General features: G+C 37.7%; 1 protein-coding gene across 2 annotated transcripts in view; it reads right to left on the bottom strand.

The window, feature by feature from the left end:
- The window catches only part of LOC110221413 (thymocyte selection-associated high mobility group box protein TOX-like), a 131,754-nt gene extending 106,988 nt beyond the window's left edge, over positions 1-24,766 (bottom strand). The window contains exons 1-2 of one of the 2 annotated variants that reach the window (XM_078153399.1): positions 24,465-24,766; positions 21,965-22,130 (exon numbers count right to left, since the gene is read on the bottom strand). The gene's annotated coding sequence lies outside the window, so the exon portion shown is untranslated. The remainder of the gene's footprint in view (positions 1-21,964; positions 22,131-24,464) is intronic. The other variant, XM_078153400.1, reaches the window with a different exon arrangement.
- Between the last annotated feature and the right edge of the window lie 2,165 nt (positions 24,767-26,931).

Raw genomic sequence — 26,931 nt, 5'->3', positions numbered from 1 at the left:
AGGAAAAAAATAGCAGTTCAACTTCCACAGTTCTTTCTTTGGATGTGGATAGCATTTTCCATCATGAGGCCTCTGGAGATGTCTTAGATCCTTGTATTGCTGGGAAGGGTTAAGTTTATCAATATTAGTCATCGCACAATGTGGCTGTTATTGTGTACAACGTTCTCTTGGTTCTGCTCACTTCACTCAGCATCAGACCATACAAGTCTTTTCAGGTTTTTGTGAAGTCAGCCTGTTCATCATTTCTTATAGCACAATAGAATTCCATTACATTCATATACCACAACTTGCTTAGCCATTCCCCAATTGATGGGCATCCTCTCAATTTCCAATTCTTTGCCCCGACAAAAAGAGCTGCTATGAATATTTTTGTACATGTGGGTCCTTTTCCCATTTGTATGATCTCTTTGGGATATAGCCCTAGAAGTGCTATTGCTGGGTCAAAGGGTATGCACATTTTTATAGCCCTTTGGGCATAGTTCCAAATTGTTCTTCAAAATGGTTAAATCATGAATTAAATTCACTGTTAAACAAATCATTCAAGCTCTCTCTGGAATTTCAATTTGCACTTTTATAAAAGATTAGCAGTGTTTCACTGTTTTAAAGTTTCATTATTAATATATACCTTTAAAGAGGATGGATTTCACCTTTAAGTGGTTGTTTTCTTTACTTAGGAAGAAATATTTTAGTCCCAATAGGTTATAATTAACTCCCAGTAATGTTACTGTTAATGTGTTCAGGTCAAAGTGAAAATGCTGTACAGAAATTCTCTCTTCCCTGGAAAGCAAATTGAGACTCTCGCTGATGTTGAGGCATTTGTAACCAATGCCAAGGCACCTGGCCCTCAAAAAACCCCCAAAACATGAGGGCATGATAGTTCTGCAGCAGGAAAAAAGGATCACAGACTCAGAACCTGAAAGGGCTTTAGAAGTCAGTTTGTCCAACACCCTCATTTTGCAGATGAAAGAACTGAGGCATTGCAAGGTGAAGTGACGACTGTATTTGTATTCTCGGCACCCAGCACAATCCTTGGCACACAGTAGATGCTTAATAACTGCTTGTTGATGATTGTCAGATAGTAAGTACCAGAGCCAGAATTTGAATCCAAGTCCTGTGATTCCACAGACAGACTTTGTTCTACCACACTATGCCCCAGAAGAACTGATCTTGAGACAAGTGAGGTAAGTTTAGCCTCATAAAATTGGTGGTGATCATGACCAATTATGGTTTAAAACTAGGTGGACACATCATGTCCTGTATCTGCTTCCTTTTGGGAGGTGGCTGCTTAGTTTTAATTCTTTCACTTTATACTTCCCTTACTTCCTACTAATCAATTTGAAGTGTTAAAACTACTTCTATATTTGGGAGAAGAAAACCTTGTTGAGGCTCACCCTTCAGCAAAGACAGTATGAAGTAAAATGGTAGTATGTCCTCAATTGCCAATGGTGGGCTGGAATTTCAGCTTTGGAACCAGGGTTTTCAAGGGACAGAAATCCTGTCTCTTTTGGTTAAGTGCTAAGGGTTTGGGAAGTACTTTAGATAAGACTACAGAAGCTTGAATCTTAGACACCATACATTATGTTTTTCAGTTTGTCCACCTGACAAAATTACAAGCAATTGAGCCAAATATGTTGGGACTGGACAGAAAGTAAAAAAAAAAAATCCGGCAGATTAATCTGTAGAAGCATTACTAGAGAGTCAAAGCATGGCTATTCAAACAGGTAAAGTGAAGTAGGGTGTCAAGGCTGCTATTTGGATAATTCTGGCCAAAACTAAATGCCTATTCATGGAGGGAGGGGACTGAAGTTTGACTTGAATGCTCAAGAACTTCCTGCCCCTACACAGATCCAATTCAACTAGATATTTGTTCATGCATTAGTTTATTTTGCTTGTAAAGAAAGGGACAAAAACAATTATCCCCAGAAACTCCAATAAATTTATTCCTAGGACTTAGCCCTCCCATTTTACTTTCTCCCCACTGGCTAATTCGTCCTTGTCTTGCCTTGAATAGTTATTTATGGACAAAGAAACCTCCATTGCTCATCTAATGAAATGGGTATTGAGGCCATCAGATCTATTCATCCAACAGCATATTATTTTATCATAAAAATAAATCACGTAAGATAGCTATTAAAATATAATCCCTGCCATTTAAGTGTTATAATTACTATCAAAACTTGAGATTGTAAATACTTAAGATAGTATATTTCATAGTACATAATAAATATGGCATATTTGATATTATAGAAATCTATCCATTTGATAATACAGGAGAGTAAGCCACTTATACGTCTCTGATGGAATAAGAATATCAGAACAAGCTAATATCAAAAGCAACACCAAGCATACGAATTTCCCTTTTAATAGTGTTTTTTTTTCTTAGAGCATTTTTTTCCACAGGGATTTCTTAAATTATTTTTTCTTTACTCTTTCTGACTGTCTAAACAGTAGAGATCTGATTTACTTAAAATTTCAAAAATCTTCACAAAACATAACAATTTAAAATACTGAATGAACATTTAGCAGCAGCTGACACCATCAATTTACGTCTGAATGTAATTCTTATGGTAAAGAAACCTGCAAATCATTAATATGCAGACCATAGTTTAGGAACTGCAGCTAAAGGAAACTTTAGACATGACAGCAAAATGAGCATATTTTCTCAACTTAGTTATAAGCCAATATTGAAGGGGGCAGAGGGAGAGAGAGGGGGAGAATGTATGATTGGTAGAGATTAATGTATTGGGACTCTGACAGTCAATGAAACTAATTTTTCTTTTTGCTTCCTTTTCACTGACAAGAGAATGTTCCAATTTTTCACATGTTGAGGAAGAGTCAGTCATTTTATCCTTAAACTTTTAGATCCAGCATCTGAGTTTCAGCTCTATCTAATGCTATCCTTAATTAGACTACCAGTACGCCTTATTGAATATAACTTTCTTCAAAAATCCACATAGGATTGTTTGGTGATTTTACTTTGAAGAAACTGTCTTTTATTACTTATTTTAGTACAACACATTAAAATCAAATAACTCCTGTAAAAAAATGATTCAAGTCCCTAGAACTCAAATAATTTTCTAATAAAAAATTCATGAGATAAATAAATGCACTTTATGGTCCACAAGAAAAGGCAGTTTCAACAGGCTAATGCTCAGAGAAAATTCATTTTATCAACCAGCCATTTCATTCTTTGGTGTTGTTACAAGTGCCTTCCAGTTGCTAGGCAACCATAATTCATAGTACCTTTTAATGGATACTCTGCTGCTGCTGAAAACATTAAGGTAAAGAGAATAATTGCCTTGGGTGAATCTTGAAATCTTTCATTAGGCATGTCATTCTATTTCTATAATGCTATAATGCTGAAATGTTTCTGTGACAGTAAACTGAGTTGAGGTAATTGCATATTCCACTCATATATGTTTTGTAAGCAGAGCAGCACACACTTGCCTAAAATGAGATATTTCAAACATGATTGAAATTGGACTTTTCTACTTCTAAATGTAGTAAATAAATCTAAAGGAAAGAAAGAATAGGTTTAGAGTAAAATATCTTGAAATTTCAGGTAGGAATGACAAAATTCTACAGCCTAAGTTGAAAATAATCAAGCGCTTTTCAGGGTGATTTTGTTGTTCAGTCATGTCTAACTCTCTATGAACCCACTGGGGTTTTCTTGACAAAGACACTGGAGTGGATTGCCATTTCCCTCTCCAGATCATTTTACAAAGGAGGAAACTGAGGCAAACAGGATGAAGAAACTTGCTCAGTGTTACACAGCTAGTAAGTGTCTGAGGCCAGATTTGAACTCGGGAAGATGAGTCTCCCTGACTCTAAGCCCAACACTGCGCCAATTTGCAGCATGACTAGAGAGGTGTATATCAATATGTAGTATGTGTAACTTAAATATGAAAATGCAACAAAGGCTTTCAACATAATAGCTATAAAGGAAATCTCTTAGAACAACCAGGTAAGCTTTATGGATTAGTTTATGTATGCTAGAAACATACTGATGTGGATCACTGAAACGTATACAAGTTTTGAACCCAACCAGAATGATTAGTCTGTCTGTGGTATATTTTCACTTCACTATGAATTGGAAAAAGTAAGGTATATTAACATACTAGTCTGATTGTTTGCATTGCAAATAAATCAACTTGTTTCTAAGGAATACTTTCAAAGAAAATGAGGAGGATTTATTTTAATTAATTTATTCATTTTATTAATTAATTTATTAATGTATTAATTAATTTTATTAATTAATTAATTGATTTGATTTAATTAAGAAAACCCCTCAGCTTTTACCTCAGTACCATTACTGTTAAAATCTGTTTTCTGCTTAAAAGGGTATGTGGTTTCTGTAAATGGCAATGGAGAAACAATCACTGACAATACAATTACATTGTCCCTGATAGCTTTTACTTTCTACCAAGTTCAGGATTGAAACAAGATTTATGGTTCTAGCAATATAAAATGGAAGTGTAGAGATTGAAAGTGAAAAAAATGCAGTCCTCTGTCCAAATATTGGTATAAAACCTACACAGTCTGGATATTTCCAAATATGGGGATATTCAGCTAATATCTGGAAAATTAAGCATTGCCTGAATTTGTGACTTTTCTCAAAGTATATTTGAGTTGTGAATACTCAACCTACCTATTCTGGTTGAGATGAAAATACTGACACATTTGATACATTATAAGAACTGGAATATCAATTTTTATTATTTGTCATGGACCTGGATTATAAAACTTATTTATTTTTTAATAACAGGGTAAATTATTGCCTACATCTCAGTGTGAAAACTGATATTGTGGTTTCTGCCCATCCCCAACTTTTTGTCATGTCTAAATACCTATACTGATTGTTTGGAAATCCTGTCCTATCATGAACTTCTAGGAATTCTGTATCTGCTCCCTTAGGGTGATTTTAACTAGTCCACTGCTCTGTCATTATTGTTATTACAAAGCATTTGAATGAATTAGTATCTCCTTGTGCTATCATAGCTAATTGGCTGAGTGAACGCTCACAGTAAGACAAAAAACCATGAAGCACGAACAGGAGTGGAGACAAGATGGCAGACAAGGCAAGAATTCAACTGAACTCTCCCATATTCACCTCCAAATAATGATAAAGTAACGCTTGAAAATGATTTCTGGAACAGCAGAACCAACAAAAGGATGGGATGAAACAACTTTCCAGCCCAAGACAACTCAGAAGGTCAGCAGGAAATGTCTATCTCACTGGGGTAAAAGGGGAGCACTGTCTAGCACAGGTGACATCTTGGCAAGTGTGTGGCAGGCTGTGCCCCTGCAAGCCAGTAGCAAGGCCCCAAGTCACAGGACAGGCTATCAGTAAGGTCCCCCACTCCCAGCACAGGCCAAGAGCAAGGTCCTGCACCAATGGCACAGGCTAGCAGCAGGGCCCATGCCCCTGACCCTGACGCAAGAAGCTTGGGAGAGTGCCCCCTCCTCCCCAAAAGCGGAGCCAACTTTAATGTAAAGTCAAAAGTCAAAAGGCTGGAAAAATTAACAAAAACAAACAAAAAGAATATGATCACAGAAAATTACTATGGTGACAGAGAAATTCAAAATAAACTCTGAAGAGAACAACAATATCAAAACAGCTACATGCAAAGCATCAGAGAATTCCTGGAAGAACTTAAATAAAATTTAAAATCAAATAAGACAGGTAAAAGAAAACCTGAAAAAAGAAATGAGAGTAATACAAGAGAATCATGAAAAAAAGAATTAACAGCTTGGTAAAGGAAGCACGCACACACACAAACACATAAACAGAAAAAGATGTATCAAAATTCGCTGAAGGAAACAATTCCTTAAAAAGTAGAATTGTTCAAATGGAAAAGGTACCATAGACAGTGAAGTAATAGCAATATTAAACATATATGTACCAAGTGGTATAACTTCCACATCTTAAAAGATGTTAAATGAGTTAAAGGAGGAAACAGACAGTAAAACTATTCTATATAATGGAGAATCTCAACTTTCCACTCTCAGAACTAGCTACATCTAACAAAAAAAGAAAAACAAAAACAAGAAAGAAGTTAAGGAGATGAATATAATTTTAGAAAAGTTAGATATGAAATACTTCTGGAGAAAGCTGAATGGGAATAGAAAGGATAATACCTTTTTCTCAGCAGTACACAGCACCTACACAAAAATTGACCATTAGGGTATAAAGACCTCTTGATAAAATACAGAAAAGCAGGAAAATTAACACATCCTTTTCAGATCATAATGCAATAAAAATTACATTCAATAAAGGGCCATGGAAACAGATTAAAAATGAATTGGACACTAAATAATCTAATCCTAAAGAATAAGTGGGTCAAAGGAGAAATCAGAAACAATAATTTCATTAAAGAGAATAACAACAATGAGGCAACATATCAAAATTTACAGTATGCAGCCAAAGCAGTACTTAAGGGAAAAGTTATATCTCTTAATACTTACATCAATAAAATACAGAAAGAGTAGATCAATTAATTGGGCATGCAACTAAAAAAAAAAAAGAGAGAGAACAAATTTTAAATCCTCAATTGAACACCAAAGCGGAAATCCTGAAAATCAAAGGAGAGAGTAAACAAACTGAAAGTAAGAAAATCACTGAACTTATAATAAATAAAGCTAGAAGCTGGTTTTATGAAATAAAAAACAATAAAATAGATAAACCTTTAGTTAATATGATTAAAAAAAGAAGGAAACCAAATTACCAGTATCAAAACCAAAAAGGGTAAATTCGCCATCAATGAGGAGGAAATTAAAGTAATTATTAGGAGCTATTTTGCACAATTACATGCCAATAATGTTATTCTTGATGAATATTTACAAACATAAATTTCCCAGATTAACCAAAGAAGAAATGGAATACTTAAATAACCCCAATTTAGAAGAACAAGCCATCGGCAAAATCCCTAAGAAAAAAATCCCCAGAGCCAGACAGATTCACAAATGAATTTTATCAAACATTTAAAGAACAATTAATTCAAATACTATATAACCTACTTGGAATCTTGCCAAATTCCTTTTACAATGCAAATATGGTGCTGATACCTAAACTACAAAGAGCCAAAACAGAGAAAGAAAACTATAGACTAATTCCCCTAATGAATACTGATGCAAACATTTTAAATAAAATACTATCAAGAAGGTTATAGCAGTATATCACAAGGATCATACACTATGAGCAGGTAGGATTTATACCAGGAATGCAGGGCTGATTCAATATTGGGAAAACTATCAGCCTAACTGACCATACATTAACAAAACCAACAGAAATCATATAATTAACTCAACAGATGCAGAAAAAGATTTTTGATAAAATACAGCACACATTCCTATTGAAAACACTAGAGAGCATAGGAATAAATGGAGCTATAATAATATTATATATATATATTATATATTATAAAAATATATAGTTATATATACACATGAGTATTACATAATTATACATAATACATTATAAAATATACAATAACAAAAATATTATCTTTGCAGATGATATAATGGTAAATTTGGAGAATCCCAGAGAATCAACTAAAAAACTGTGAAATAATTAGCAACTTAAACAAAGTTTCAAGATATAAAATAAACCCACATAAACCATCAACATTTCTATTTATTACCAATAAATTCCAACAGCAAGAGCTAGAAGGAGAAATTCTATTTAAAATAATACTATATAATATAAAATACTAGGGAGTCTACCTGCCACAACAAACCCCAAAACTGTATGAATAGAATTACAAAACATTTTTCACATAAAGTGAAATAAAGTCAGATCCAAACAAATGGAGAAATATTAATTGCTCATGAATAGGTTAAGCCAATATAATAAAAATGACAATTGTACCTAAATAAATTTACTTATTCAGTGCCATATCAATCAAACTACCAAAAAATTATGAGTTAGAAAAAAAAATCACAAAAAAAAATCTGCAAGAACAAAAGACCAAGAATTCAAGGGATTTAATGGAAAAAATATGAAGGAAGGTGGCCTAGCCATACCAGATCTCAAACTGTATTATAAAGCAGTGATCATCTGGTATTGGCTAAGAAATAGAATGATGGATCAGTGGCATAGATTAGGTAGGTACACAAGACACAGTAGTAAATGATCATATAACCTAGTGTTTGATAAACCCAAAGATCTAAGCTTCTGAGACAAGAACTCAGTATTTGACAAAAACTGCTAGGAAACTAGAAAACCATATGGCAGAAGCTAGGTTGAGACCAATATCTCCATACCATCTAGCAAGAGGCCAAAATGGGTACATAATTTAGACATAAAGGGTAATATAATGGGCAAATTAGGGGAGCATGGAATAGTTTACTTGTCAGATCTATGGATAAGGGAAGAATTTATGACCAAACAAGAGACAGACAGCATTTTGAGATGTAAAATAGTAATGTTTTTGCATAAACAAAACCAATGCAACAAAGATTAGAAGGAAAGCAGAAAGCTGGGTAAAGGTTTTTTTTTACATTGTCTCTGATAAAGGTCTCTTTTCTCAAATAGAGAACTGAGTCAAATTTATAATAACAGGAGTCAATTCTCAAGTGATAGTCAAAAGATATGAACAGATAGTTTTCAGTAGAAGAAATCAAAGTTATCTATTGTCATATAAAAATGCTCTAAATCAACAGTGATTAGTGAAATGCAAATTAAAACAACCTCACACCTATCAGATTGGTTGATACAACAGAAAAAGAAAATGATAACTGCTGGAGAGGACATGGGAAAACTGGGACACTAACACACTGCTGGTGAAGTTGTGAATTGATTCAACCATTTGGAAAGCAATTTAGATCTATACTCAAAGGGTTATAAAACTGTGCATGCCCTTTGATCCAGCAGCACCATCACTACTAGGTCTGTATTCCAAAGAGATTTTTTTTAAAAGGGAAAAGGACCTATTTGTACAAAAATATTTATAGCACCTCTTTTTGTGATAGTAAAGAATTGGAAATTGAGGGGATGTCAGTCAATTGGGGAATGGCTAAATAAGCTGTGGTATATGATAGTAATGGAATTCTATTCTGCTATAAGAAATGAAGAGCAAGATGGTTTCAGAAGAACCTGGAAAGACGTACATGAACTGATACAAAGTCAAGTAAGGAGAACATTGTACACAGTAATAGCAATACTGTACAATGATCAACTGTGAATGACTTAGCTATTCTCAGCAATACAATGACCCAAGGCAATTCCAAATGCTATCCATGGAGTCTGTAGCATGCAATGTCTCACTTTTTTGAGGCTGGAATGGGCGAGTTGTATTTTCTTTCATGATATGACTACATGCTACGTGGAAATATGCTTAGCATGACTACATGTGTATAATCTATATCAAATTTCTTATCACCTCAGGGAGGGGTGAGAGGAAGAAGGGAGAGAATTTACAACTTAAATTTTAAAAAAGTTAAAAATTGTGCTTAAATGTAATTAGGAAAAAATAAATCATATTTTTAAAACAAAAACAAAAAACAAAACATGGACATAAGATTAATGGTAGCCAGCATAGAAAATGTCACTACTGGAAAGCTTTAAAATCCCCTGTTGAATGCAAAATAACTTCTGTCAAAAGGCTTACCCTTGGCAGATGAGAAAGATTAGTGAAAGCAGAAATTAAGAAAAGGAAGAGCTGAATCATGGTGAGATTAGGGATTGTAAAGAATTTGTCCCATTCTAAAGAATTGGCTTTACTAAAATCCAGTACTAAACAAATGTCTCAGCATGAGTATTAAGTGCATTTGTAAATTTCATTACAAATGGGTACTGGACTCCATTGGTTTAGACTGGATGTTAAATTGAGGGTCCTGATTATGCTTCATAATTAAAGGCCCCTTGGTACATGTCCTTTTTGCAAGAAGAGACATGTCAAGTTTCAACTAGGAATTGTTTTTTTTTAATGTCTAGCTCAAAATTCAGATGCAGTATATTGTCACACTGTTCAACAGCTGATACATTTTACTTCACTCTATTTTGATTTAGATATATAGGTAAACTTTGTATCACCTCCCCAGTAGTATTTGTGTTTTTTTTTCAAAGTTTAATAAAGGATCATTGCTGATCATTTTCTAATGCTAGCCAATATTTATGATTCTAAGAATCTTAGAGAATTACTGGAAAGAATCTTAGAAACCATCTAGTCCATAGGTTCTTAATCTTTTTGTGTGTGTCACAGACCTACCTTTTTGATAACCTGGTAAAGCCTATGGACCCTTTCTCAGAATAAGGTTTTTAAGTAAATGACACAAATGCTAAATTTCAGTTAAAAGTAAGTGAAAATAAAACGTAATGTTTTCCCCCTTCAAGTTTACAGACTTTATCAGAGGCTTGCCCAACTCAGGCGGACATTCTGTTCAAGGTCAAGTTAGGATAAAATAAAGCACTCATATGTCACTAGACAGTTAAAAAAAAGTTTACATAGCCTCAAAATAGACATAATATTCAATAACAATACAGCAGGTAGCTTCCCTCATATGGAAAAGCATTTGGTCAACAGGTGTGGTGCTCTGATGGGAGCTCTGCCAAGTCTGAAAGGCCCTAACCCCATGTGGGTGGATCTATTTTTGCCCTTAGGTAATCAGGAAGTCAACATGGCCATATACTACCAGGAGGCTACATCAAGGGAGGTTCACCCTTGCATTTTCAGGCCAATCAAATACCAGCTTTGTTACCTTTTAGGGGAAAACTAGCTTAACACGTGCTCCAAAGGAAGAGGGAAACCCTAATAGATACTGACCTCACCATAGACTCCCTGAAATCTGTCTATAGATACCCCCTCCTCTTCAATAACCTACAATCTAGACTAACCCTCTCAATTTGCAGAGAATGAATATCTAGATAAGACAAATAACCCGTATTAGAAAAAACCTTGAACACTGAGTCAAAAGACCTGGGCCTCAGTTCTGACTCTATAGCTTACTAACTGTATAACCCCCAAAAAAGCTACTCAAACCTTTTGGAGCTCATGGTCCTCATCTTAAAAACAGGGATAATATTACAGACAGTTCTCATTTTATATAAGTGGATAGTTCTGCAAACCTTTACATAAAGCGATTTTTATGTAACACAAATTTTACCACAGATGTCAGGGAAGGAGAGAAGAGAGGAAAAGGAGCAGATGCTCATGGAGGGAAGAGGCCAGCACACAGTTCAAAGATACAAGGGAGCTGGGGACAAAGAAGTGAGACCAGGAGGAGTCTGGACACAGACACAGACAGGAACAGACAGGTAACATGTGGGAGCTGGGGACTGACACACTGCGCCCAAATGGAAGACCAACATACAGGGGCCAGACGCAGAGATGGGTAGGACAAAGGCCTTCTCTCTTGATGCCAGAGATCTCAAGCCAAGCCTCCGATCCACCAGCAGCAGCAGCATAAGCAGCAGCAATTTCTCCCATTCATCTGTTGTTCTGCTTTTTTTGGGGGGGGGCAGTGAGGAAAAAGAGGCCATGGAGCACTGAACCAAGGGGCAGGAGTGGAGACAGTAAAAGTAACACAGGTGTTTCTTTACAATACGGATTTCTTTCAGAATTCTTTACATAAAGTAGAATTTGTATGATGTAAATTTATGTAAAAAGAGAGTTGTCTGTATTGTATTTCAAGATTTCCTCTCATTTACAGTATAAGCTGCTAGGTCTTGTGTGGTCCTAAATGGGCTTCCTTGGGACCTGAACTGTGTTTTCGCCCAGATGATTATCATATTTTTTTTTCTTTGACATGGGTGTTCTGGATTTTGGCTATGGCACTCCTGCAGCTTCTCCTTTTGGGGTATCAGGAAGTGATTGGTGATTTTTTTCTATTTTACTTTTCCCTCTGATTCCATTAAGTTTTAAATTCTTGAAATATAATGCACCCAGGCTTAAAAAATAAAACAAAACATGACTTTAGGGAGTGTGATGATTCTTAAATAGTTTCTTTTTGACCTACGTAACTGAGTTTTTAAAATGTCAAATATCTGACATTTTTAATTTTTTCAATCTTTTGATTGTACTGTAATATTTTTGCTATCTTGTGGAGTTGCTGATTTCTGTTTAGTCTATCCTAGTTTTCAAGGGGTCAGTAACTTGAGTAATGTTTACTACTTTCTCTTTTAAGATCTTAATTTTCCTTCCAATTTTCTTTCCTCCGGAATTTTTATTTCATTTTTATCTCTTACTTCATTTCTTCTAGGTATTTATGTGGTCCTTGTGGAAAACATATTTCCCCCTGTTGGTCCTCTGCCTATGGTTGTTACAGAGTTACTTGCTCCTTCTTTTGGAGGATCTGTAGATCTACAACAATTTTTATGCAGACTGTTTTCATTGACTTGCTTATCTCTGCAGTTTTAGTTCCTAAACTGGAGCTTTGTACCAGGGCCAGCTTCTACACTCTGCTGCTGTTTTGGATGGGGTAGTTGGATCCCCTTGGTTTTGACTTTGGCTTCCTATAATGACCTCTTAGAGTTAGATTCTCCTGGATCTTTAAAGCTCAAAACATTGGATCTTCAGGGTTTCCTATGGCATCTCAAGACAAACAACTAGCCCCCTACATGCAGCACAAAGCACCTCCCAACCCACAGAACTTCAACATTTACAAAGGGATCTTCACAGACATGGTAAGCTCCCCGGGAATCAACAGTGCCGAGGTCTATCACAGCTGGGCTGACCTTTGAGATGTCCTCTTCAACTTGCATGAAAACCTAGTGAAATCCAGCAAAGCAAACTCAGCGGCCCATGAAGAATCTGAGGCAATGCTTCGATTGCTCATTACTATGCCACTCGTTCTGCAGCCCAAAGCATCAAGCAGCTGGAGACTATGGCTGCCCGGCTTTCCACGTCCCTTTTACACCACACTCAGCTAATCCCTACAGGCACAGCTGCCAAGGCAGTAGGCTGGGAGAACAGAGTTCCCTGAACTGCTTCTTGGATTGGACAGATTCAATAGACGAAGGCACTCTGGATGCCCCTGACCACTCAGATTTCCAGGATACAGACATTCCCTTTGAGGTGCCACTACCAGTGAAGCAACATGTGCCAGAGGCCCAAAAGGAAGAAGTTCGGGATGGGGTGCTCACAGTCTCAATGGATCAATGGTTAGAGTAAGTTCTACCTCGAGATGAGCAATGTGCCCATGAGGCTTCCCTGGTGGCAGCAAGTACTGGCATCCAGGCTAGGGTAGCCAATCCTGAGGAACAAGATTGAATTTAAGCCACCAGGGAAAGCAGCCAACAAAGACAACTGGAATAAGTTTCTTATGGCCATTAAGACCTCCCACAGAATATGCCAGGATGCCCTTAAGTTCATTAACCAGGGGTATGGAGGGTTACCCAGCACCAGCTTCTCCTTTCAGTGACCTGAAGCAATGGAGAAAGTACTAAGGTCCTGTGTTGCTGTGTTCTTCTACATCAAAGTTCTGAGAGTAAGAAAAAAAAAGACAAACAACTAGAGATCTCAAAGTTCCTGGGACTTGGCAGTCCCTGTGTGAGAACTGCCATACTGCTTTCACAACTGCTACTCCACAGGGTTTCATAGTGTCCAATTTAGGGTTTTCTTACTTCCTGTTACTTTCTCAGGAGGGCTTCTATTTTGCTGCCTGTGGATATACAGCCTTGAAGGTCATACATATTTTTAGTGCATCTCTAGTTACTCAGAGAGGCTGTAAGCTTGTTTACCTAAACTGGTGCTGGATTTGTAGACAGTCCCCTTTCCTACTGCCTATGACCTTCTGGCTGAATTTTTGTGCAATTCTGAGGAGGAAAAAAAATCACTTGTTATAGTTTCTCACTAGATTTTTTGGTCATTATTGTGTCTGGTGCAACTTTCAGGTTTTTGTTGGAGTTAAGTAAAGTTAAGTAAAGAAAAGCTGGGTGGTCAGCCTCACCTTTAAACAACCCTCTTGAAATAAAACTGTCATCTTTCTTCCACTCCCTTCCTTTATTCCTGTAGCCCCCCCAAAAAATTGGGAGGGAACAAGTATTATGTTTATGAAATAGTCTACATTTAAGTCTACATCTGGAGAATTAGTTATATAGTAATTATATCATCTTATATTAAATTGTATTAGATCAGATCAGATTAGATATTTTCATTAGAAATTCTCAATTCTTCCATTTGTTGTTGAGTCATTTTAGCTGTGTCTGACTCTCTGTGACCCCACTGAGGGTCTTCTTGGCATTGCCATTTCCTTTGCCAGCTCATTTTATAAGTGAGGAGCTTAGGCAAACGGGGTTAAATGACTCACGCATAGCTAGTTAAGTGTCTAAAGCCATATTTGAACTCAGGTCCTCCCGACTCCAGGCTAAGCATTTTATCCACTGCACCACCAAGCTTTACTTTTCTTCCATTAAGTTCCTTCTTTTTCCCTGTAGGAACATATTCTACTTTGCAGGGTTATTATTCTTGGTTCTAAAATTATCTCCTCTGCCTTCAGAACACTGTATTTCAAGATCTCCTTAAATATATTGTATTATTGCAAAGATAGAAAACCAAGTCCTTTGTGTAATAGCCTTATCATTAACCCACACACAAAAAAATGTTTTTCTCTAGCCACAAAGGCTGAGAAAGCAACATCCTTGAGGGTAGGTAGTATGGAGGATCGAATGCTGGACTTGCAGTCAGGCTACCTGGGTTCATATCTCAGCACTGACATTTACTCACTGTGTGGTCACTGACAAGTCACTTAGCCTTTCTAAACCACAGGTTCTTCACCTGTAAAATTAGGGAGAATACTACCTACACTAGCTATCTTATGGAAGGTTGGGAGGAAAACACTTTTAAAGTCTTAAAAGTGCTACATAAATGTAATTCTTTCCTTCTTATCTAATATCATAATATTTGCATTTGTCATTTAAATTTTATCCAGTATACTCTTAATATCATTTTGAATAGCTGCAATTTTATTATCTTGAAGAAACCCAACATATGTCTTTAAGGAAAAAAATATGTATGGAATATGTATGGGAAAAGGGGAGTAAATGGAATATGGATACATTTTTCTTTATACAGAATAAGGAAAATAAAAGAGAGAGGGACTATTATCACATACAAAGAAAGATGCAACAGAAAGGTTTTCCTAAAACTGTGTCCTTTGTCCACAAAAATAAAGGTATCCATGTATCTTCATGTCAAAGTTGTAACTAGCAGACATCATTTCCAGGCCACAGGAATAAGGAAGACAAACAACAATGGAATTCCAACTCTACTGTATCTTCACACTGTATTATCTTTCATTTAGAAACATTTAGATAATTGGTTTAATTTTTTCATTCTGATCAGGCTATAGAGGCTTATCTTTAGAGTTTTCTCCAAATACTCCCATGAAAATCTAATAGAAAGTTGAAGTAAGCCATTAAATTTATTCTGGAACTACTTTCTGATTTCCCTTAATCCAGTATTTGTTCTCACGGTTTCACCTAACTGCCTCCTCAAGGAGATCCACACACTCTGAGAGCTACACTCAACCAAAGCTCATTTAGGCTTTGGCTTATGTAAGTAACACTTTAGATTTATAATAGCTGGCATTTACATAACTAGAGGTTTGCAAAGTGCCAGATATAAATTTTCTCTGGACAAGGGAGTAAGGTAGGGACTATTATTATTTCCATTTTATAGGAAACTGATGCTAAGGAAGTACTACACAAATGTCAGCTATTATCATTATTATTAAGTTGACTCGCCCAGAGTCAGGTGGTAAAGAAGTTATCTGAAGCAAGATTTGAATTCAGGTCTTTCTAAATCCAACTCCAACATTCTTTTTGCTATACCACCTTGCTTCTTAATCTCACAATTTAAATGTTAAAAAAAAAGACACACCTTGCTACACACAAAACCCTAAATGTTATTTGTTAAAAATTCTTCAGTTCACCAATCCTCCAACAACAAAATAGTGGAGAACTCTTTACCTCAAATATCAACTCTCCTGGGGTGATTTCAGATTTAAGGCAGGGAGATGGGATGGGGAATGAGCTTGAACAAATGGTCCTTCTCATGCTAACAATGTTCTCCTAACTCTTACATCCTCCCAAACCTATGAGCACAATGCCTAATCTTTCCTGTCCTATTTTCCCATTCTTCGCCATCTGATTTTGCAACTCTTTTTTTTAACTCTGAAATAAATACACAGAATCAAAAATTTCCAAATAAAAATGTCAGTGAGAATCAGAGTCTACGAACATGAGGCATGATTCCTATAGCCGGGACCCTCAGGGTAGTCAGCCTCCTACATTCTTGGCTAGATGACACTTTCATTCAAAAGGCCTCACATGCGTTATCACATCTGCAAGCTAAGGCTGTTATGAGCTTCTTTAGGCTGAATCTGTGTTCTAAATCATAAACACAAGGCTTCATTCATTAAGTCAGCATTTAAAAACTTTGGTAACATTAAAAGACTTGAAGATCATCGGGAATTTCTAAGAGGTGGCAATGGCGCTAAAGAAGCATAAAGTTAATCTTATAAGAAACAAAATGCCAGAGTAGGGCTCCCTTGGCTTTTCAAACCCATTGGCGCTTATTTAGCACTATAAGATTTACACAGCACTTCATTCACATACATGATGTCATTTGATCCTCAAAACAACCATGTGAGGTAAGAAATGTAAATGCTATTATCCCCATCCTACAAATGAGGAAACCTAGCTGGCTCAAAGGAGAAGGGAATAAGCATTTATATAGCACCTGTGTGCCAGATATTGTGCTAAATGCTTTTCAAATATCTCATCTGATGCTCATAACAACTCTTCAAAGTAGGTCTGGTTATTATACCAATTTACAGTTGAGGAAACCAAGGTTAAGTGATTTGTCCAAGGTCTCATAGGTGTCTTACCCTACATTTGAACACAGGTCTTCTTGACTCCAGGCCCAGTTCTATCCACTATACAATCTCGCTGCCTCAGAGAGGTAATGTTATTCTCATAAGAAGCACTGCAGGGGTTGCAAGTGGAAAAAAACTTAAAAAGCCCTGCATAAGGCATGAGAGCTTTATGAAGTGTAATGGCTGAAATTAAACACAAAGTTCCAAGCATGATCACTTTATTGACATATCACGAATTTGCCAATAAATAGTGTCTAGCCTCCTCAGATAAGCTAAGACCTCAACTGAAGGGGAAGGGGCCTCCAAAAAAACCCAGAAAGCAGCATGATATGCAGCAAAAAGAACATGACTGGTTACAAAACCTGCAGCATCATAGCAGCAAAAACAACATGACTGACTGGACATTTGGGGCTAGCAACAACCCCTCCTTCCATTCTGCTATTCAGGAAAGGTTGCTTGATAGAATCCATCTGCTTGGACTTCTTTGATATGGATTGATTCACTGGAAAGCTAAACTTACTGATTGTAAGAGATAACATATTTCCACTAATTGTCCAAGGACAGCCAGTGCTGTAGAGATAAAAGGTTTCATTTAATTAAAAATTATTTAAGGGAAACAACTTTTAAACTTAAGAAAGCAGGCTTCTTTTAATTACAATGCTTTAATAAGGTAAGTGAGCTTTTAGATTTAACTTAGAGAAGAAGACATTACATTTGAACCTTTGAATTTTGGAAGTGAATTTAAAGACAGACTGTTATACAGAACAGTGATACAGAATAGAAACAATTATAAAATAAAATTAATAAATGAAAATCAGTTTTTCTCAGAAGCAATTCTGGAATTCAACCACTGCACCAGAACTGCACAAAAATATGAGGACGACTAGTTAAATATTTGTAGCTTGATTCACCTTCACAGATAGGGTAAGTATAACAAATCGTGTGGCCACTGTGATGATATGCTGGGAGAATGGCATAAAGATAACTGCACTCAAAAAAATCCTTTTATTAAGGGGATTTGTTCTGTGAAGTTTGGATTCATCAAAGGGCCTCACTCGAGGGCTTAGAGGGCCACATGTGGCCTCAATTCCACAAGTCCCCCACCCGTGGGCTAGACATTGTGCTAGGTGCCAGGGTATAAAAACAAAAACACAGTCCCTGCCCTCAAGGAGCTTAAATCCTACTCAGGAGAAACATATACATAGGTAAGTAAATACCAAATACACACTAAGCAAATATAAACTAATTGGGGGCAGGAGGGAAGATCTAACTACCGGAAGCAAAGGAGTACGTGAGCTAAATCTGGATGGTGCTAGGAATATAGGAGGGGAAGTAAAGGAGCACACTCCAAGCATGGGAGGCCTGTGCAAAGGCATGGAAATAAGAGATAAAAACAAGATGCACAGGGAATATTTGGAAAGCAGCAAGTAGACCCGTCTGAATGGAAAGCAGTGTGCATAAAAGGGAGTAATGTGAAATCAGTCTGGAAAGAGGCTGGAGCCAGATGGCAAAAGGTTTTAAATGCCAAAGCGAGTTTCCATTTTCCTGGTAGCAACAGGGAGCCAATAAAGCTTTCTTAGCAGGTGAGTTCCTTGTGCTTTAGGAATATCAATTTGGCAGCCAGGTGGATGATGGACTGGAACAGGAAGAGATCATGGGAAGAGAGACCAATTAGGATGCTACTGAAATAGTCCAGGAAAGATGAGAAAAGGGTCTAACTTTGGTAAATGGCCACATGAGCACATAAAACTATAACAGATGTGATGATAAAGATAACTTTATTCAGTGATCCATATAAAAAACTTGATAGGAAAGTATGCAGATTTTCCAGATCATGAGGTGCCACACCCCCTACTTAGCCCCAGTGAAGGTCTAACTGTATAATTATTCTTTTCTTTCACACACATAATGTAGCTTTGTTGGCCTCTCTTGATCAAAGAAAGGCATGTGATTAGCCAGCAGGAGCCAAGAGACTAATCTGGTACTCACAAGAAGAGTATTATCTTGTAAAATGATCTCTCTCAAGTTTCCTGTTACCCTTCCCAAGACTGATGACACTGATCCCTAAAATTAATAAGTAAAATCTGCATAGGTTTCTCTCACCACAGAAACACACACACACACACACACACACACACACACACACACACACACACGAAATATCCCTATTTGGACAAGAAGTTATTTTTTTCCACAGGAGAAGGAAGATCATTGACTTACACATAAATATTTTGCTGAGTTGTTCAATTTAATTTTGGCCTAAGCTGATACTGCTGGAGAAAGGGATTGCCAGACATTTGTGGTCCCAGGCTCCCACAAAATATTTGAGGTAGAGTGCACATATTTGAGGTAGAGAGTAATTCTACTCTCTTCTGTAAGGAACTTTTCTGCCTTCCTGCAAACTTCCTAAACACAGAAAGAAAAGAGATCCTTAGCCTTACATTTTATCTTGGAAGAATGAGAAACTAGGGTACAGGATAGTAAATATAATCTAATATTACTTAACCTCACCCAGGGGTTTTACTGATCCTCAGTAATTCTTCTACTTATTTTTTATCAACTCCTAATAAGATTTCCTATAGTTACTCTTCTAAATCTTTTCCACTCCCCTAAAAATTTCCAACTCCCAACCTCACTCTCAATTGATGTGACCACTTCTATTTTACTGAGATGTTTGTTTTCCTGAGGTCATTTGGCATAAGGTCCCTCAACTCCCCTCCTCCATCCCTCAAAAGTTTTCAATATTGCTAACTCTTACTCTTATTCTTAAGGGGATTTAAAATATATAAAATGCTTTTCTCCCAATAACCCTGTTAGCTACAACTCTATTATACTCATTCTACACATGAGAAAATTAAGACCAAGAGGCTAAGTAACTTATCCAAGGTAACAGATAACTAAGTCTTAGGATTCAAACCCAGGTCCAATGCCCTTTCTGTACTTCACTACTGCTCATCTTCCTTTTGGTCTCAGAGTAAACAGTTCTCTTCCTTTCCAGGGCCAACCTCTCTTCCTGGGTCCTCAATTCAGCAATGCTCCCCTTTCCTTTCTTCCCTCTTTGGTCTCTCTACCTCTGTTTCAGGGGTTCTTAACCTGGAGCAATTTAATATTTTGATAATTATATTTTAATACATTTGGCTTCCTTGCATTTTATTTTACACATTCATATGTTTTGAAACACCCGAGAAGGTACTTTACCAGACTGCCTGGGGGGGGGGAGTGGGGGGGTGTCCATGACACATACACAAAGTTAAAAACCCCTCTCTAAAAAATTTTTTTTAAAAAACCCCTCTCTACTGGTTCTATGCTTGGGCCTCTGCAATACTGAGGAAGGAGGGAAACCTGCCCTTGACTTGGATGCCTCATTTGTCTGTCAGGACATTGCACACTTCTGGTTATTTTCCTACTTCTCTGATTTCTCCTTTTTTTTTTTTTTAGCTCCTCTTCCTGACTCCTTGATGTAGGGTTGTTCCACAAAGCTCCACAAAGTCTCTTGCCTTTAACCCCTTTCTCTTCTCAAATGCAATAATATATGTAAAGAACACTGAAAACTTTAAAATTCTATACAAATACCAATTCTTATTCTTCTTCTTTATTTTTCTACTGTCTTCCTTAGGGAAGCTTGAACTATCTAACTACAGCTTGAACTATTTTCTATGCAAATGCTGTCCAAATCCAGACCTCCAACCCAAACTACCCTCCTGGCTTCCCAAACTGCATTTCCAACTGCCTATAACCTACTGAAATCATTATCTTCACCTAAAATATGTACCACTTCACAAAATCCCTCTATTTATAAAAAAGTCACCTAAGGAAAAAATCCCTTCATCTTTGATTCCTTTTTCTTCTTTAATTTCCAGTTTTTTTAATTATACTTTTAGGTTATCTCTTCCCTCCAATTTCACCCTACTTTTAGCCCTCATCTCCTCTTCCCAGACTACTGCAATAATTTCCTAACAGATCTTTCTGCCTGTTTTCTCATTTCTCCAATGCATCTTTCTCAATGTGGCCACAGTTCTGATCACTTCACAAGGCTGCTCAAAACTCTTCAATGACTTCCTACTACCTCCCAAAGATGATCCAAACCCCTGTGTGAAATCTGGGCAAATCACCGGGCCTCAGTTTCTTCATCTGTAAAATGAAAGAGCTGGGATTACATGACTTCTCCGGTCCTTTTCAGCAGCAGCACCCTTTAAACCATTGCGCACTGAAAACTAACCCTGCAGCTGAACCTTTTTGGATGCATTGTCTCTCCCAGTTAGGTGAAGTCCTGGAGAGCAGGGATTGCCTTGCTTTTCTGTTTGTATCCCCACCTTACCCTGAGCACAATATGAGGTTTCTCACCTCCAAGTCTTTGCTCCCCAACATACCCTAAAAATACCTATCCTTATTCCTCAAGATACTAACTGTGTTTTAAGGTCTAGTTCAAAGGATTATATCTCTGAAGTCCTCCCAAATACTAACCTCAGGCTCACCAACAAATCTCTCCTTTCTCAGAGCAGGACAGGCAGAATGATAGTGTGGAATGGTGTTTCTCACTTCTCATACTTCTTGACCTCTTTGTAGCCTCTAATAGTGTTGATCACCACCTTCTCTCTAAGTTTTTTGGGACACTGCTCTCTGCTGGTTCTCTTACCTATCAGACCACTCCTTCCCAGTCTCATTTGCTGGATCGTCATTCAGATCATATCTAGAGGTTCCCCAAGATTCTGTCCCAAGTCCTCTTCTCTTCTCCTTCTAGACTATTTCATTTGGTGATCTCATCAGGAGTTCTCATGATTTCAAGCCTCATCTCGATGCAGATGATTCTCAGGTCTATTTACCCAACCCTAAGCTTTCTCCTGACCTTCAGTCTGGCATTTTTCTCCTGCAATCTTTATAACTGCCAATTGTACATCTTAAACTAAAACTTCTGAACTCATTAATTTTCCCTTCAAACCTTCCTCTCTTTCTAACTTCCCTATTACCGTGGAGGGCATCATTACCCTCCTAATCACAATTCTAGGCTCAAAATCTATATATCACCTCTTACCCTATCCCCTACCCCATATCCAATCAGTTGCCAATATGGTTGATTCTACCTTCACAAGATTTCTCATATATACCTGTTTTCTCCTCTGACCCTGCCACTACCTAGTACCCTCATTACCTCAGACCAGAACCACTGCAACAGCCTGCTGGTTGATCTCACTTCTTCAAGTCTCTCTCCATTCTAGTCCATCCTCTAGTCCATCAGTTATCAGCTGATTTTCATAAAGTGAAGATCTGACCATGTCACTCTGGATTCAATCAGCTCCAATGGTGCCTTAATCCCTCTAGGATAAGAAAATGAAAATTGATAACCCACTTTATTCTGTATTCATTATTGACTGAGATTTAGGAATTAGTTTGATTTAGGTAACAGTTTGACTTCTTAATGCTAAGGTCTATAAGATAGTTTGACCTCTTGAAAAGACTAACTTCACCATTTCTAGGGACTACAGCCTAGACTGACTGAATTGATGTTGTCATAAGAAGGGCTGCTGTGGGCTACAAAATTTCCAATCAGCAACAATAGCAAATGAGTATGAGCAATAATTGGTTTATTTAGGGAAACCAGTGGTTCCTAAGCAATCAAAATCCCAGACCTTCCTACTGCTTAAGGGTGGCCAATATTTATACTGATTGAGAGCACACTAAAAATAGAATAAGGCTGTACAATTTCACAATTGGTTAATAATAGAAGTGGGGAAAACTCTATGATTGGTTAAGGGGCATGCATATTAATCATAACCACTTTGTCAGCAGACTTTTAGGTCATTAATTCCTGGTCATTAACTGCAGGTTTTTCTCAGAAAAAGTATTCCACCTGCCACCTCAGCAGGGGTTTTCATAAGAAATCAAACATCTGGTGTTTTGGTCAGCATTATCCTGGGAATTAAGGAAATGGTAGGTAAGAGGAAATTTTATAAGGGAATAGTGACAATGATTCATAGGGATGAGGGATGCTGATGCTGCAGTAACAAGCTCTAAGGTTAAATGAAATGTAATTCTCTATAACAGTCATATGATTTTATCCTACAATCTACAATACTAATACATATACACACTAATACATACTACAATACACTAATACAAGAGGTTATTAGGTCCTACCATATATAATTCTTAATCCAACAACATGTCTAGCAATCTCAACTCTATTCAGTCTAACATCAATCACCATAAACTAAGTAAACACTGATTAAATTGGGAATTAAATTGGGGTATCAAAATTGTTTTCACGATGTCAGGCCATAAGCCTAGCATGAGATCACTATGGTGTGTGTGGTTGTTGACACAGAACTTTCTAGATTCTCCAGAGGATGTTGACCCAGTTTTCCCCTTACCATGAATTTTGGAAATTCTCTTTTGCAAGCAAATCAACATGATTATGCCAAATGCAAGTTCAGCCTACACTTCTACCAACTGTATAAAAGATTGCTCTGTCTGGCCACTATGGGGCTCAGGATCTCACTCACTGGCAATTATTTGCCTTGCTAATAAATTATCATGCTCAGACTTTGTGCTGTTTCTCTTCATCGAAGATTCTTACTGCAACAAGGTTCAAATAAAAAATGCTGTTTGGCTTTTGAAGCCCTTCCTAACTTGGACCCTTCTTGCCTGTCCTATCTTCTTACCCCTTACTGCTCCCAATATATTCTTCTCCAATGACAGTGACCCCCTTACTTGAAGAAACCTGTGTTTCTTGAACACAGAACACCTCATCTCCCTACTCCAGACCGTACTCCAAGCCTGGAACTTTCTCTCTCACAATTTCATCTTCTTCCTTCCCTAGTTTCTTTCAAATCTCAGCATATGTTCCACCTTCTGCATAAGCTTGTTCTAGCCCTCTTTGATTTTGGTACATTACCTCTGAAATTATCTCCAATTTATATGGGATCAATCTTGTTTGTACATAGCTGTTTCCTTATTATCTCCCCAACAGACTGTGACCTCCTTAAACAGACTAGCTTTTTTTTGGTTTTTTTTTTTTTGTTGTTGCTTTTTTGTCTTTCATGTTATCCCCAACAGTTGGCACAATGCCTGGCACACAATAGCCAGTAACAAACTCTTGTTGACTTAACTTGCAATGAGAGCTAGATTTGGAGTAAAAGGTTTTGTGGTTCCAATCCCATATATTACTCTCTGATGCTGACACAGAGTAGTCACTTAATAAATGCTTGTTAACTTGATTTGAAAAAGAGCCAGATTTGGAGTCAGAGGTTTTGGAGGTTCCAATTCCATACCGCTCTCTGATCCTGGGGCAAATCACTTCACTCTGGGAACCTGTTCTAAAATGAGGGAACTGGATGAGTAAACTTCTAAGGTCCTTCCTGACTCAACCTAGGATCCTATCACCTCCCTGGAGCATTTTAACCGTCTGCTTTGTGGCTCCAGGTGTGGTACCCCCCCCAACCCCCGAGACCTAAAGAGAGGAGGTTCCCCCGCCCCCCAACCCCCACCCTAGGCGAGGCCTGCGGGCTCCGGCACCTGGGGGTGAGAGGGGCGGGGCTCACGAAATAGGCGACTGGACAGGGAGCCCTTCTCCTCCTCCGCCTCCAGCCCAGCCCCCCACGCCAGCTCCTGCCCCGCCCAACCCCGCACTCTCGGCCCGGAAGGTCACTCACCGCTCCTTGGAGCAGAGCAGGCTACTGCTCCCGAGGCTTCCTGCGGATGAAAGCCATGGTCCCCCGTGCTTGTGGCCCCCTCGAAGAGTCCGGGAGCGACGGGAGACAAACAGAGGCAGAAGCCGCGAACCGCTCTCCCGCGGTGGGCGTGCGGACCCGGGAGGCAGAAGAAGGTGGTGCTCGTAACTCCCTTCCCCGTCCCAGCCCGTATGCCCCGGCCCTGTTCGAACCTCTTCTCTACTCCTAGCCGGAGTCCCGGTGCCGGGATGCTCGAGCGCGCCTCTGTGCGCGTGTGCGAGGGCTCTAGGCTGCCAGGGCTCAGCAGGGTCCGCGGGGGTGGGGGGCGGGTTGAGTGCGAGGGCATGGCCCTTTCTCATGTTCTTTCTCACTGAGTCTTGCACGGAGTCCCAGCTCGGAGGGGCTCCCCGACTTTCAGGTGGCCTTGGTCTCCGTCCCGTTCCTGCTGAAGCTCAAAGCTTTCTGAGAAAGATGCTACGACTTAAAAAAAAAATTATTGTTTATAGTCATGACTGCATTACTGCATTTTTATTTGCTGTAGATTTTACTGCATCCCTTCAAGAGCGGGGGACTTCTTCCCCAATTTCTACCAGAAACAAACTCCACTCAAATTTAAAAAAAAATGTTTTTATGCCATCATAATTTTTTTGTTTTGTTTTGCTTTGGTTTTGTATCACCATTTCCCAAGTAACTTTTTCTCTCACCCTCCTTGACGTTTTTTATGTGTCGTGGACCCCTTGGGCACTTTACTGAAGTCTCAGAATAATGTTTTTAAGTGAATAAGATAAAAAGCTTATACTATTAAAAAGGAAACCAAATATTCTGAATAGTTTTAAAAATATTTTCTTTAAAAAGTTAATAGACCCCAGGTTAAGAATCCCGTTATAGAAGATGAATAGTGACCTACAAGAAAAGTTTTGAAGCTACTTGTAAAATCAAAATTATCATTGGGAGATCATTTCATAGATTGCTGCTTAATTCTTGATTGTAAACATGGTCAAATTAATAAACAGGTATTCTCAGAGGAAGCCAATTAAGTAGGACTTTTGTTGGATTCCCGAGAAATAAAACTGTATAGATGATAGCATGCGGTTTGATGGACAGCATAAGCATGTGTATCTGGAGCAGATAGTACAAAGGGACGAGAAGTTGGGCTTAGAATTGAACAGGAAAGCAGGATGCATTATATCTATGGGAGATTGTAGCACTCCCCAAACTTATACCAGAAACAAACTCTACTGTTTTAAAAAAAATTTTATTAATTATTTTTAATATCATCGTAGTTTGTTTTATTTTATTTTTCACATCATCATAGTTTCCCCAGTAACTTCCGTCCCTCTCCCAGAGAGCCATCCCATATAACAAATAGTGTTGTATTTTAAAGAGAAGAAAAGAATGGGAAAATCTGGAAATATGTGCAATGGGCAACATTTGTGGACCTCTCACCTGGTGCAAAGACCAGAGTCTTTTCCTATCACTTCTTTTGAGCCATGTTTGTTCTCTGTAATTTTGCAAAATTCACTTTTAATTTCTGTGTATGGTGGTTCTTTCCATTTACATTTTTGTAATAGTTGTCTATGTTGTTTCCTCAACTTTGCTTACTTCAGTCTACATTAGTTCATGTAGGTCTTTTCATACATCTCTGTATTCATCGTTTCTTATAGCTCTGTAGTATTTCATTATATTCATGTACTACAATTTGTTTAGCCATTCTCAAATCTATGGATATCTACTCCCCCCCCCCATTTCTTTGCTGCCACAAAAAAATGCTGCTACAAGTATTTGATAAAATGGGGACTTTTTTTTTTAATCAATGGCCTCCCTTGGGTGTAAGCCCAGTAGTAGAATCTCTGAGTCAAAGGGTATAGACATTTTAGTTCTTCTATTTGCATAATTCCAAATTCCTTTCCAAAATAGTTATTCTGCTTCACAGTTGCGCCAACAAAGCACTAGTATACTATCTTCCTACAATCCCTCCCCATTCACTATTTCCATGTTTGGCCTCTTTGCCAATTTTCAGGGTTTTGAGGTACAACATCATGGTTGTTTTGATTTGCATTTCTCTTCTTATTAGTGATTTGAAGTATTTTTTCACAGAATTATTAATTATCTCTTTTGAGAACCACTTAATATCCTTTGACTACTTATCTATCTACATATATATTGTATGTGTATATACATATATATATACACACATGTACACACACACTTTATATATCTCTATCTTTTAACTTATGTTGGATAGCAAATCCTTATCAGAAACATTTGACACAAATTTTTTTCCCATTCAACTGCTTCCCTTCTTACCTCAGATGCATCAATTTTGTCTTTATAGAAGCTTTACAATTTCATTTAATCAAAGTGATCTGTTTTACCTTTGGTTAAGAATACATTTCTTGGGGCAGCTAGATGGTACAGTGGATAGAGCACTGGTCCTGAGTTTAGAAGT

Source organism: Phascolarctos cinereus, unplaced genomic scaffold (assembly GCF_003287225.1).
Source record: "Phascolarctos cinereus isolate Bilbo 61053 unplaced genomic scaffold, phaCin_HiC Scaffold_4;HRSCAF=312, whole genome shotgun sequence".
Lineage (NCBI taxonomy): Eukaryota > Metazoa > Chordata > Mammalia > Diprotodontia > Phascolarctidae > Phascolarctos > Phascolarctos cinereus.
The sequence above is the reverse complement of the archived record's forward strand: the minus strand, read 5'-3'. Positions and strand labels throughout refer to the sequence as shown.